At 33.5% G+C, this 15,749-nt stretch overlaps 1 protein-coding gene across 1 annotated transcript in view; it reads right to left on the bottom strand.

Moving 5' to 3' along the window:
- Positions 1 to 14,474, bottom strand: part of LOC128207141 (muscarinic acetylcholine receptor M1-like) — a 59,977-nt gene extending 45,503 nt beyond the window's left edge. Inside the window, exon 1 of the mRNA XM_052909913.1 lies at positions 14,315 to 14,474. The gene's annotated coding sequence lies outside the window, so the exon portion shown is untranslated. The remainder of the gene's footprint in view (positions 1 to 14,314) is intronic.
- Positions 14,475 to 15,749: the final 1,275 nt, after the last annotated feature.

Here is a 15,749-nt window from a genome sequence, read left to right as displayed (position 1 = left end):
AGTCAGTGATCTTGACTCTATTCCATGTGCGGTTCTAAAAACACCAATTATCGCACTTTTGCAAAAACTGTATCCGATTGAAATTGAAATTTGACACAAGTAATGTTGAGATGATGCTCTGCAAACTATTGCTTCTGTATGACAGCGGTAACTCTTTTAACATCATTAAGTCAATTTAAAATAATACAGCGTCCGCCATTACAATTAACAAGTTGACAGAAGAGATTGACTGCAAGTTTCGAGTAGCTCAAGCAAATAATTTGTCGCCGACATTTCTTGCTGCATTTTTGATGACCTCGTCGCTGAAATCAATAACCAAGGCATTGCTGTGGACGTTGATGATTATCCGGTGTCCATATTACCCTTTGCTGATGATAGTAGATATATTTGCCAACAAAAAACAACTGTGCTAAATATTCTTCACGTCTTGCGCAAGAAATGGCGAGTCCTCATAAACGCTTCTAAATATAAATGCATGCATTACCGGCATCCACGGACGAGAGAGCTAATTACTGTTTCCAGATTGCTGACACCGTGCTCGAAACAGTTTTCTAGTACAGATATCTCGGAAAAGTCCTCATAGACATAGGTTACTTTTTACCTCACCCTAAAGTGCTTGGCCGCAGAGCAGGAGAGCCCTGGGCAGCCTTATTTTCAAAATGCATGGCCTTAAAGACCTCGGCTTGTATTCATATGTTATTCGACAGTTGTCTTGTACGAATATTGGAATATTGCACAAGTATATGCGGTTTTAAATATTATCAAGTCTATGATAATGTTCAACACAGAGCCAAACGTTAAGTTTGGGGTGTAAATCGTTTTGCTCTTACTGCTGCCTTTTCAGGTGACGTCAAATGGCTCCCAGCACAGTCGCGCACAAATAATTGGTGCAGTGAGATCAATTAGACCCAGCCAAACTGCTCAAAGTTTTAAATGAAATTTGAATGTCTACAAACTTTATTGATATTTCGATCTGCTTTTACATTGTCTAGAAACCTTCATTACTATTTTGAGTAATTGTATTTCATTTGAGATATGGCCAATTTTTCAAACAACATTATCAAGATATACGAGTTGACAAATCCGACGGTTGATTAAACAGCAGCCCGAATATGACAGAGTGTGATTGAATGTTCCTCACACATTTGTTCAAAATTACTGACTCGTCTTTCATATCAGATTGATTAGCTGAGAAGACATGGAAGCTGCATTAGAACTGTGATTTTCTTTAAATTGTTACAACATACAACCGTAGATGCAACCTTAATGAAATCACTGTCTACGCGGTGATGACGTCTAACTGAATTATCGTTCAGGTTTCCAAAAAAAGCATTAAATGGAATGCCGGCTGGGACCAGCTAATTTGTAGACGTTCTTGCTAGTATATTTACGTTGATTTTGAAATTCTTTGCCTAATTGTGTATGAGGTTCTTTTAACAGTCCCATCTGTTTGATAAAAAAAAATTGCAACGTGTTTAAATATTTTGCAAAAAAAAATGTGCATTGTAGTGAATCATGAAATCAGAAATTATAGTCTTGCCAGCATGATAAGTCATGTTCGTTTGTTCGGAAAGAAACTTGACCTGATCTGCCTCTGTAACGTGTTCTGTTTGTTTCCATTAATCGAACTGTATCCGAAGATATAATTATGATTTTAGTGCTTGCATGCATATTTGTCACACTGCCTTACGCACAAACGTTCTTCTTCAGGATGTATTCGACATATTAAGTTCAACTGAAATGCCAAGTGCAAAAACAGCAACACAGTCATTGTGCAGTCGTGTCTGAGTCTATATATTTACCAAATGGAAAAGTATACAAATGTGACCTTTGCTAGATTATATGCCTTATTGATGATTCTGAAAGCTTGAAATTTTTTCGAAAATTTATGATTATATATAAGTAACATTTTTCTGTGAACTAAACAGGGATGAATTGGATATAATCAAAATCATCATTGGTTATTTAAAATGTCACTAGAAATCCCATTTGCTATTGTAAAGGTTGTAAAGTGAAACTCGAAATGTCCTTGGCCATTGTAAAATGTTATATGAGTATCGAATAAACGATATTTTTAGCGCTGTGGTTGTTTCAAAGTCGATAATCTTGTTTAGGTCATCCTACGCCGTATTGATCTAAGTTTAGTCAAAGCTTCTCCACGTGAAACGAATTCGGAATCCGAAAAAGTGTGCAAGTTTTTTTTCATTGTTTTCTGTCAATTACTGTATTGCATTGCTATTCTTTTCCTCGAGCAACCAACTACTAAATATCCATAACCGTTCAACAATTTAACCAGGAACAATCTCTAGTATGGTGAAATATTCAAACCACTTCATAAACTAGTCAACCGCTGGTTTTCTACGACCGAGTATCTTTTTGAAAGGTATTTATGTTGTGCAAATAGGTTTTTATTCCCAGAAGAGTCACTTTCGACAAATTGTATTTCCAATATAGGTATAAGTTTATCATTTAAATCCCTTAAGTTGCATAATGAATAGCACGCAAGATTCAGTCTGACATTCAGATTAATGTTTTAGAACAATACAGAACAGTGCAAACTAAAAATTGAAATGATCCGTTTAGTGAACAGATCAGACCATTTTTAGCCCGAATATCATACACCCATGTGGCCGAATATCTAACAAAATGGCGACAAGAACAAAATATTTGTACATGACAACATATGACATACCAATGATAACATTTTAATTGATAAATGCATATTTCAACCGTATCCTGGTTTCGAAAATAAATGAAGATTTTATATGCATTAAAGTGATATTCGTATTAAAAATCAAAACATACACATGCATAACAAACATATATTTTGAGTGATTATGCATTAACTACTGTGAAATCATTAATGTTCGTGGGGCATTAATGTTCGTGGTTTTCGTGGGTTGGGTGATCCACGAATTCAAGATCACACGAAATATAAACCCTTATTCACTTTTTCAATTGCCTTGTTACGTACATACTCTAGTATATTCTTTACAGAGGTCGCAGTATACAGTGTTAAAACCTGTCTCACTGTATAACTTACGATAATTATTCTGTTAATATATTATAACTGCCTTTAACAAATAATGAACCAAATCAATTAAATGTGTTTTATGCAGCAAATGACAGTTATAAGCACGTGTTTAAACGTGTGCTGTTAATGAAAATCTCCAAGTTTACAAGACGTGCGTGATGAGTGTCCATACTCGATTTTTTTATTTAATAAAATAATTAATCGATTACTAGTATATTGAAGCACCGAACGTGACAATATACGCACCTTTTCGTTGTTTTCACAGTTTGCAAAATTCTTAATTGGCATTCAATGGCTTCCCCTATCTGTATTTATGATCAGGATACATCTTCTTTTATTACCTTTATTCCCAAATAAATCGATAAGTGACATGGGTATATGCACTAATTGGCTTGTCGTACCACATTTGCGAGTGTCATAAACCGAGTGACATAGAAGACGGAAATCACGGGCCAGCGCGTGGATATTATGCAGACGATCTAGGACGATCGCATCTTCGTTTTTTTTTTTCAAAAATGAAAATCCACGAATTCAAGTACCCACGAAATTGTTTTTTTTTTTCGGCAAACCACGAAATTTCATGCCCACGAACATTAATGATTTAACAGTACTTACAAAATACATGATTTAGATAATGTTTCTCAGAATGTTATATAATCAATTTATGTTTAATGCAGTTATCGTGTTTAAATCAATATTTAATAAGGCATGATTTTTTTTTCGTTTTATTTGCACAAAAAATATTTTTCTACACCAAAACCATTACTTCAATGCAATAATTGTATGTATTTAAACTTTTTAAGAGTATACATGTTAACATACAAGTCATGATCAATTATGAATGATTTATAATCAGCATTATAACAATACATATTATGAATGACTTTATTAGTGATTATATATTTTAGTAATTAGATATTTATTAACATTGAACAAAGACAAGTTCGTGCTTACGTACACATACACTGCTAAGATACTGATTTAACACATAAAGTTCATGTTTGAATTTCTATAAATGTTGGATATAATGTATTATTTCTATGTCCGAAAGCCTTATAAATAAACGCACTAATATTTTAAACATACGTTTATTTCCTGCATTTAATAACTCATCTTATTCAGACAGTATTTTATCTATAATACCTATATATCTAACTCTTAGGTCATTATTCAATGTGCGTTCTAGCAGAAAGTAGTGTTCATCTTCTAGAAAAATACAAACAGTGCACATACAAGTATTTAGGGGCGTCGATTGCTGTCAATTCCATCGAGCCGTTTCAATGCTTAAACTAGTGAAGATAACCGATATTCTAAATGTAGTTATACTCAATATGTTGAATAATTGTTGGAATCAAATCCAGACACATTTTTTGTAAAATCAAGCCCTACTTGTCATGTCTAATCTACTATGTCAATCTTGTATGAAATTATCTTTTAATCTTTGTTTCACTTAACAAAAAAAAACTTTTCCAATTTCTTGATAAAACCTGGCATCATATAGACCTAGACCACAAAGCTGGTATTTTGTGAGTGAACACCAATTTGGTTTGTTATGATGCTGTTCCAGCATGATACGAATATTTGTTATAATACTTAATATCATTACCATGCAATAGTTATACCCAGTATTCCTATCTCTCCGTACAGATAATTTTTGTCGTATCGTTAAAGCAGAGATGTTTGCAAAATTGTAAATGAACCCGTTCAACTTGGATGCCTTTAGCAAATCCGAGGACTTTCCAGCAGTATTTAGAATAGGTGTTTACCAAATAAATCACGTCTATTCCTTACTGATTTGCTAGTGAACTTATGCAGATAGTTATTCATTGGAAGAATAGCTTTCAATGCTTAACCAGCTTATGTAGTTTGAGCATCAGGCCCCAGTTTCTCGAAACTTCTTAAGCTTAATAGGCTTAAGTCCATTATTTCAATAAGACAGAACACATACTTAAATGTGAATTTGCTAAATAAAATATGGTTTAATGTGATGACCATAACATTAATTTCTATTTAAAGTCCAATAACTCTGATTGAAGTTGATAATACTCGATTTAAAGACAAAGAAAAATAGTGCGATTAGCTTAATCCTGTTTTAAGGGACTTAAGAAGTTTCGAGAAACTGGGGCCAGAAAAGAATCCTCCATTCCCAAACACTATACCATGGTAACGAAACCTGTTGGTAAGCATTATTTCATCATTGTTGTAATAAAAATCGTATCCCTCCTTATTTAACATTATACTTTTAGTTTTATTCGTAAGTACTATAAGCTTCCATCAATTAATATTTTTAAACAGAGCATAATAAATTGTAGTTCATTTTCAAAATTTGCAAATTTAACTAAATCATTAGCATATGAAACAAAACAAATATATTTTAAACATATCAGCATCTATATCATCTAGGGCTTTGTGTGTAGAGCATCTTCTGAATCATTTAAAAACACGGGAAACAGGAGAGGGAAAAACTTCCGCCTTGCCGTACACCTAGCACACAATCAAACCCTACTCGAAACAAATCATTATGTTCATAATTAAAAGTGACAGTATCATACATTGATAAAACTAAATGTTTAATATGTTACCTCTAATTTCAAGTTTAACTAGTTTGTACCATAGGCTCTCTCTACAAACATAATCAAAAGCCTTTGTGTAATAAATGATGGGAAAAAGTAAACGATTACCTTGGTTTAACATATGAATTATAATACCGAATAAGATGGAAGTGTTGTCAACAGTTAATTTATGTGACCTGATATCCGCTCGGCCTCTATATACAATGTTGTAATTTACCAATGGTTCTCAACAATGTGATCCTCCTATAACTATTTCTATCATTTTATTTCCATGTTTTCAGTCATGGTATCATAAAACCCTCAGACCATGTCTTTGAGGAAATACCCAACAGACGCCAACATTAATAGTCATAGCTAAACATCAAGTACGTTTCTTAATAAACAACACTTGATACAATAGTTGTTGGAATATTTCCAAAAAAGGTTGTTTAAGTTATTTTTGAAATCAATATGTTAGAATCATAGTTCATAAGAAAACAGTGTTCAACAAAGTATACAACTAAATACATCCGTACGAGATAATAAGCCCGTAAATGTTTATAATGTCTTTATAAATGCGACTGATGTAACTCAATACACAATTTAACCGCTCAGCAAGACTGTTGTTCAAGGTTCGTAAATAACTGACTTATATCTGAAGACAAATAAACAAATTTTGGGCAAAAGTGGCAACCTGTGGAAAATATTGGAGCATATCAAGTTAACCCGTCGCAACAAGTCAGAGAGGGACCCAGGCAGCTGAAGCCGATAGCACGCTCGAAACTTACCTCATGCTACTTACCATTTCAAATAGCTGATTATTTCACGAAATAGTCTATGAACCCAACTATCATGATTATAACTATCATCAATCTCGTTCATGTATTCTCACCATCTCTGTTCTCATCCATGTTTTCTTTGTTCATTCTTTCTTTATATTTGTTGCCTAAATCGTCATGTTAATACACTTAAACACATGCATTGTTTAGTTTTCTTAACATAATATTCTGCATTATTTCACAAGTTTCATAAACACCATATATGCATGTATATGAAATCGGCTAACCTTCTCATTATTCTGCAAAATGTGTACTTTAATTTCCATGGAGAGAAACCTAATAATTGTTGCTTTCGTTTCAATTCGATTCAACATATCATATGTTAATATTGTAAATGTGTTTAATGTTAAATTTGATGATTAATTTGTAATAATTATACATGTACATGTTGAATAAAATCTGTTTAAACTCAATTGCATTACTTCTGAAAAATAAGGTACCATAACAGAAAATGTTTTCTTACGTTGCAAATATACATTTTAAATAGTAATTAAATTTAGATAAAAAAAGAAAAAGCACATGCTTCCTCTTGCTGCACTGGTCCATTGTAAGGAACAGCATCCTTTCTTCTATTAATAATTTAAATGGCATGTATATGTAGACTCCGTGTTTAATCAACGCCATTCACAGTCGTTTGAACAACTTGAATCCAGTCGTTCGAGTCAATTGGTGTACTAATTTCATAATCGCCTTTATTTGTGGATTATCTTTGAAGTATTATTGTTTCACAACTTTCGTCTCATATTTAGTGAACCTGTAATCTGGCATCAAATTAAACATTGGCAAAACACGTGTTCATATTCGTTCAAGCAATTGTGTGTGCTATACTTAACTTTGTCAAACATGTATAGACTATTTTCTATCTGAAGGAAGAAATATATCGTTTGAATTTTGTTATGGTGTTTGTTTGTTGCAATGTGTGTATATGCGTATAGATTTAAAAAACATATTATTTACAAAGGTGATAGTCAAAGCCACTCGCCAATATCTGAGAAATATGTCACGATATGTGTTCTTTGTTCAACACTTTTTGTTTACATTCTGCCACTCCATATTACGTCGAATTTATGTCACCTACTTGGTAGCATAATTATATCATGCACTAAATCGTTAATATATAAGATAATAAAATAGCAATTCATTCATAATCTGATATATTTTACTACGTTGTATCTGAAAACAATAATGTGTTAGACTATAAAGTTTTGTTGTTTTTTTTTAAAAGATTCGGCCTACTTGTGTTAACTGGTTTGGTTTCAGCGGTTTTGTTGGACAAGAGATCCCTGATAAAGAACTATTTGTATTTACCAAGCGAATTCGATTTACTAAAATTAAATAAAGGTTTTACATTACCATATTACCAACGTTTGAAAACGAGCAAACATTTAACTGCTGCATTCACCAGTCTACAAACTATTTTGAATGACGCTATCTAACAAAACATGCTTAACTTTGTCTCTTCACGATATTTACATATGTAATGTTGCCTTCCAAAATATCCCACGTCGGTTAATAACATTAGCTATATGTATGTAAATTATACACTCACAGATGGTAATCGACAGAATCCCTATCTATTAGGTTTTATAACATGACTTATTATTCAGGAACTACACGAAACCGGTCAGGACAAGCCGCTTTATGTTTTGTCAATTGCGTATTGCCAGATAAAAGAACATTGAACATAAGTTTTCAACAGATGCATTTTCGAACAAAGATACTACTTTCCATACGTTTTTGTTATCAATCCTAACAAAGCCAAAGTGTCAGGAAAGTCCAACCTGGACTAAGTGGCCACTTGTAGTAAGCAGCCACCTTTACCTTTTCACAAAGGTGGCCACTTAAAACAGGTTTGACTGTACCTATATTTCAGATTTATTTATGTTATATGATTTTCTATTTCTTGTTAATGTTATTGTTAATGTACATGACTATAATATTGACCTCAGTGGAACTTATACCTAAGTAGTAAATAGAACACGAGCCCTAACACTAAGACAACTCAAAAGTACATAATGAAACAAAGGTTGTTGTTTTTTTTAAATTTCATTCTAGGAAACAAACTCTTCTTAGTTATGAGAACTGTAGGTTCGATGATCTTCGTGCATATCTGATTTTTCAAATAAATGAGAAACTTTGCAAAAACAGCACCTAAGAATCATGTCTCTTTTATCGGATCCTATAACGTCGTTTATTTTCAAGTTAAGAGGTTTTTGATCCATGAATATGTTACTTCTCTTATTTTTCCGTTCATCATTATGATAATGTTGATGCCTGATTGGTGACCCCGTGTAGCTTAAGAATCATTCGAGTATTGTCTGCTTATTACTTAAGTGTCATATCAATTAAATGACCAAGATTCAGAACATAAAATTATTCTCTCATTTTTATTTCAACTCATTTTGTACTTGCAATGGTTAATTTTCATTCTTTAAAAACGAAACAAATCTTTTATTAACATTGTTCATGGTTTCTTGTCAATTACATTATCGTACTCAAATAACACATCTTATGATAAGTTACAGATAATATGATGCATTTATATGACTCAAACTTAATAGTTTATTCAAACGAGCAGGCCTACGTCATCGATCGAGACACAAAAACTGTCAGATACAGCAGACAAAAAGCACATGCCTTAATTAATCATCGTTAGGATACCGCCTTCGAACGGTCAGTACAATGTGTATCCAATGGAGGTTAAAGGTAGCTATAACTAAATGTCAAGTCCCCGGATGTGCCGATTCTTTTTCGGAAAAATAAAGTTTTGAAGAATCATTTCCCAATTTTGAATTGTATAATGCACACCATGTTTACAGTTTGATATTTCATAAATGTATGTGTCGATCTTGGTGAAACTTATTTACGAGTTAGGTAAGTATGTTGTATCACATTGCTCTAATACAAGACACGAATTATACAGTTCATCTTCATTTGGGTAAGTATTAATTCAGACGTTTTTAGAAGTTGTTTAAACATTATTTTATGTTAATCAAAATAAGTTTATAACATATAATAGCCATATGTTAATTATCTCACTGCATGGCATTAAAAATAATTATCTAACGTCCCGTTAGGCTGTTTGTTAGCCCATTCTCATTGCTTAAAATGTATGTTGTAATACTAAATATAAACTTCGCTATAACAATACTATTTGTATTGATACTACTGTTGTTTTTTCTATTATATAACCGTGGTATATGTATCAAAAACGCATAACATTTTATATCATATCATAAGGAAACACATGTGTTCAAAGGACCCAATGAACACAATGAAGCTACAGGGACAAGCCAAGTTATCAAAGAATCTAAAATAAACATTGCTTATTTGCACAAGGAGAGGGCAAAAACAACTGTAAACAAGAGCCACAGTCGTATACGCACCGTCTACATACATACATACCAACAACACCAACAAACGGCACACGCACACAATTAGCTTTACCGATAATGGGATTTACGTTTCTTAGAGAAGATATGCATCGGCACAAAAACAACTGCAACATTGTTTTGTGGTGGGGCCAATGTTTTCACGGGCACATACGATATACGAGTTGACGCATGTTTAAATAAACTGAACATCGGCCGAAATATGACCGAAAATGATTGAATGTTCCCCTCACGTTTATCCAAAATTACCATCTGTCCTTTCTTATGTGATTGGTTAGAGGAGAAGAAATAAGAACAGTGTAATTATAGCTGATGCAGCTTTAACGAAATCACCGTCTACGCAGTTATGACGAATAAATGACTTATAGATGAGGCTTAACATAAAACCATACTATGTATTGCAAGTAGGGACGACGTGCAAATATCTTATTGCTCATTGCAAGCTACGAAAACAATGTAAATGAACATTCACATAATTATAATACTTAGTTATGTTGGTTTGTTAACAATCCTAGATCTAAATAATTTGACAATATTTTCTGCATCTTAACACTTTCATACGATAGCTGATATAACATTTTGTAGTGTGGTAAAATGTGTTACCTAAATTGAAAACAAGCTTAAACGGTAAGATACATGTCAAAAAACATAATATAACGAAAGACGCTGCTCTCAATAACATCATCAGGGAAGGACCCGAAGGAAATACTGTTCATCGAGTAAATTAGCTGATCCAGAAATTCCTAACTGGGGTGGAGGACCGACTGTGTATATACTTTATATTGCAGCGTTTTGATTATTAAGGGATCGATTTAAGGTAAAAATTAGGTGTTTTAGGGTTCATTTGACGGCCAACTGGATGTGGGGCCAAGGCCCTTGTGCCCCCTAATTAAACCGCCACTGAAATTATATGCTGTACGGTATAGAACGTAGTAAATATGTATCAAAAACCGGAACATAAACTTAAGCATTCAAAATGATTTGAAAAGTGGGAGCATTTCAATTGTTCACGTAATGACAGATATATCAACCTATCTTTAGCCATGACAGATATATCAACCTATCTTTAGCCATGACAGATATATCAACCTATCTTTAGCCTTGACAAATATATTAACCTATCTTAAGGCTTGACAAATATATCAACTTATCTTTAGCCATGACAGATATATCAACCTATCTTCAGCCTTGACAAATATATCAACCTATCTTAAGCCTTGACAAATATATCAACTTATCTTTAGCCATGACAGATATATCAACCTAATTTTAGCCTTGACAGATATCAACCTATCTTTGGTCTTAATAGATATATCAACCTATCTTTAGTCTTGACAGATATATCAACATGTCTTTAGCCATGACAGATATATCAACCTATCTTTAGCCATGACAGATACATCAACCTATCTTTAGCCTTGACAGATATCAACCTATCTTAAGCCTTGACAGATACATCAACCATTTAGCCATGACAGATATATTAACCTATCTTTAACCATGACAGATATATCAACCTACCTTCAGCCATGACAGATATCTTTAGCCATGACAGATATATCAAACTATCTTTAGCCATGACAGATATACCAACCTATCTTTAGCCTTGACGGATATACCAGCCTATCTTTAGCCATGACAGATATATCAACCTATGTTTAGCCTTGGCAGATATATCAACCTATCTTTAGCCATGACAGATATATCAACCTATCTTTAACCTTGACAGATATATCAACCTATCTTTATCCATGACAGATATATCAACCTATCTTTAGCCTTGACAGATATACCAACCTATCTTTAGCCATGACAGATATATCAACCTATCTTTAGCCATGACAGATATATCAACTTATCTTTTGCCTTGACATATATATCAACCTATTTTTAGCCTTGACAATTATATCAACCTATCTTAAGCCATGACATATATATCAACCTATCTTTAGCCATGACATCTATATCACCCTTAATTTTCAGCCATTACAGATATATCAACTTATCTTTAGCCATGAAAGATATATCAACCCATTATTAAGGCAGTAATAAATGACCAGACTCAAGACGGAAATGATGTGCATGCAAGTATATTATGTACTCTCATTTTCAACTTCATCGCTAAACTTCATGAGGTGTATGCTTACACATCATAAATTAAATAAGTCGTTCAGTTCAATTTCTTGCCAAATGAAAGGTAAATCTTGAGGGAATCATCAAATTAGAAAATGTTTACACTTTGAAGATAAGTGTTTACAACATGCTGTATAACAAATCGTCGATTACGTCGAAAACGTCTTACGTATCTCAAGAGAAATACAATACATAGTGTTAGCCATACGGAAAATGAATCCATCTGGTGGTTCAGCAATTTTGAGTATCCCATTCATCAGTGCCTATTGGTAGCGTCTACAGTGTTTCCAGCATGATGTGTCACGACTAGGTGAAAGAAATAATTGTACTGTTCGCGGTCTTCTGACTAAAAAGCAGTGTCGGAAGTCGGAAAAAATGTTTAACTCCTATGATGTTTGAAAGCAATCGTCAAGAAGATTGTTTTGAACATAAATTACAACATCATCATTTGATGCTTTAGAAGATGCTTACCAGTAACATTCTTTTAAATCTAAGCCCATTTGAAGTGTAGGGTATTGGTCAAAAGCAACATAGATCAGCAGGGCGACCGGGAAGCTTAGTTTTAACGCCCTACATCCTGTATATGCATACGTCGTATATGTCAACACGACTTAAATTCTGAATAAGGCTCTGGTTAAATGGGTTTCGTTGTCCCGTGCAGATATAAAATTTGAACTGCTTCAATAGCCTTGTGGTATTATAACATTAGCCTTGGTTGAGGGAGGTCGCAGGTTCAGTCTCAGGCCGCGTCATAATGAAAGGCATTTCAACGGGTATCAGAAGCTTTCTTGCATTGAACGTTAGTTTCCGGGTGCAGATGGTCGCGGGTTTAATTCCCGACCGCGTAAAACCGAAAAACGTTACAGTTGGTATCAGTAACACCCCCTTGCCTAGCGCAAAGCATTGAAAGTAGGCTTCTGGGAAAAAACGTTGCACTCAGTATTGGTTATAACCAAGGAAAGTTGTATCCCTTGTATCGGTGGCTGCACTCTCACAGATTTACCATTTTAACAACTTTTTTATTTTTCGTCTTCAAAAGAGCAATTTTGCGTTAATATCTGCAAACCAATGATAAAAGATTGCTGACAAAAGATCAGATCGCAGATGTACATATTTCCGTTCGAATGTTAATGTTTTATGGCTTAAACCGTTACTAACAATTTAAGAAAAATGCATGAAACATCATTTTTGAGCTTAAATATAAAATTCTGCGATCGAATATTTTGTCAGCAGTCTTATAAAACTGGTTTCCATGGATTTTCGCTAAATTGGATCGTATCAAGACAAAAAATGAAAAAGATTTCAAAACGTTCAATCTGTGAGAGTGCAGCTTTAACAAACATAATGCAACCAGAGGATGTTGGCAGACTTTGATAAAGACATGGCGATGTATGCTAATTATTCAATGATCAATAAATTTTGTTTGATATCATCAATCTTTATGCATCATTCTTGATGCATCATTCTTTACAGGAGGCCTAAAATGTCTAAGTTGGCGACAGTTTGGCTTTTGATTTTGAGGATCCTGCATAATCAGCATTCGCTAGTTTTCAATGAAATTGCATAGGTGAAATATACAATATATAGACTTCCATGGCTTGGGACTGTTTTGTGCATCTTATTGGTGCCTGTGATTTCGATAAGGAAATATTTCGGCTGTCATTTGGTAGTTTTGGAATATGAAAGAGATATTAAGATTAAGTCCTTTTTAGGCTTTTATTTGCTTATCCTCAAAACAAATTGAAATAAGAAGTAATTGAGAGATCGGCAATTTATAATTCATTATTTAATTCATCCGATTGGATTGAACCAACCATGTTTCAATTTTTAGATCATTTATATCATTAACATCAGTTTGGTGGGTGAAAACCATTACATTAAAATTTTACACATAAAACAATAAATAAATAATAAAGCAGATCAAACCCGACGCGCCATACCAGTGTCTATAAACAGTGATAAAATATCGCCAAAGGAAACTTATGCTATCATATCTAACTGACCAATAAAAACCCTATGATATTAGTTCTCACAGACCAATAAAAACCTATGATATGAAGCCGTTTGCACAGTAATTCGCAATATCCAAGGTTATCAAAATAACTTGTGATACTGGTTGATATCATAGGTTTCTCGTGCCGTTTGCTAATACTTCTCCATAACCTATGCTATCATAGCGAAATCTGTGATATCATTGTTTTAATGAACTATTGTTCATAGTATGTTATAAAGCCTTGATATATTATGACAATAATTAATTATCGGGACGTCAATTTTGATTAAAAAAAGTTTTTATACTTCATGACAATATAACCCCCAAAATGATAATATTTTAATGTATCTCAATAAACTAAGGCAACTCACCACAGGATTATCCTGCAAGGCTCGTAAATCTGAAGACCAATTAATACGACTTTGGACACATCCAGCAGCCTTCGGGGGTAGCACATGTAAGAAAAAATGTATCCGTTCTGCTGTAAGGAAAAGAATGTAACATCGATGAGACAGTCGAAACAAGTTAGAGAGTAACAGGGGAACCAAGGCAGCTGAGACCGATAGCACGCTCGCCAGAAAATAATTAGTGCTTGTCTCTTGTGCTACTGCTCACTGCTAATACTATTACTGCTGACAAATTACGTTCCAAGGAAGGATATAATTTCTAAAGCTGGGTGAGACCCCACCTTCTTATCGGAATAGTCATTCTCAAAGTTCAATAAAAGTGATCTCCGTTGGTGTTAGCTTATTTGTGCGTGTACGTTATATGTCAATATTAAAGCACGTGTATGTACGTGTATGCAGCAATGATGTTCGTGGAAATATTGCCGTAGGCAAATAAATATGTCCTATAAGGAATGTGCGTAATTTTATTACAATCAATATCATCACCATCAACAATAACATTTAATGCATAGGCGATGTTCAATCACAGCTATATATTGTAAAAATGGGTCATTTAAGACAAGCCCACCGGGTCATGTATGTTTCACTTTAAGAACATGTATCTAATTATTTTGCTATCGCAACGCCATGCTTCACACTCAAAAAGACTTAAGATACATTCGTTCGAGGTTTCCGATGCAGAAGATGTCATGTTGGCAACAATGATAAATATTACAAGCTGATGACCCAATATGATTTTAATATTGTTTGAAAGTAAATTGCTTAATAAGTCCTTATCGAAAAGTAATTGAAAATACATTACAGATAAAATTGCTTCAGTTTATACCTTAGTTCTTTGTTTCAAATACTATTGGATGAGAAATGAAAATTTTCGCACTATATCAAGACCATACAAGCTTGTTTGTAAAATTGTATTCATGATAGCTTTTGCATATGTTTTCTCTGCACATAAACACCTTTCAAATTATACGGAAATATTATGGGGTACCGGGCATCCAATAGTTATATACTGGTACTCGGTCGTATCGTTAAAACCTATCTATGATCTAATCTAAGTATTATCCTTGTTTTTATGGCATCGGTAGTATTCTATAGTCAAATAAATCATGACAAATTACTGGGCAACCCTTTACGGTCAATCATCAACGGTGAATCGTGTTGCATGACATAACAAAAAGCAATACGACGAAACTCTTCTTCTGGGCCCAATGTTTCCACACATCGTATGTCACTAAGAACAGGATAATGCTAAGCTCACTAGTTTTGTTTTCTATAATTTGTTCAATATTTAGTTCTTTAATAGTGTTTAGGCTTTAAGTAGGAATTATCTTTATGATTTTCACAAATAAATAATTTTTATTTATCAAAATCCAATTAAGTATGTATTTGCCCGATTGAA

Source organism: Mya arenaria, chromosome 11 (assembly GCF_026914265.1).
Source record: "Mya arenaria isolate MELC-2E11 chromosome 11, ASM2691426v1".
Taxonomy (NCBI): domain Eukaryota; kingdom Metazoa; phylum Mollusca; class Bivalvia; order Myida; family Myidae; genus Mya; species Mya arenaria.
The sequence above is the reverse complement of the archived record's forward strand: the minus strand, read 5'-3'. Positions and strand labels throughout refer to the sequence as shown.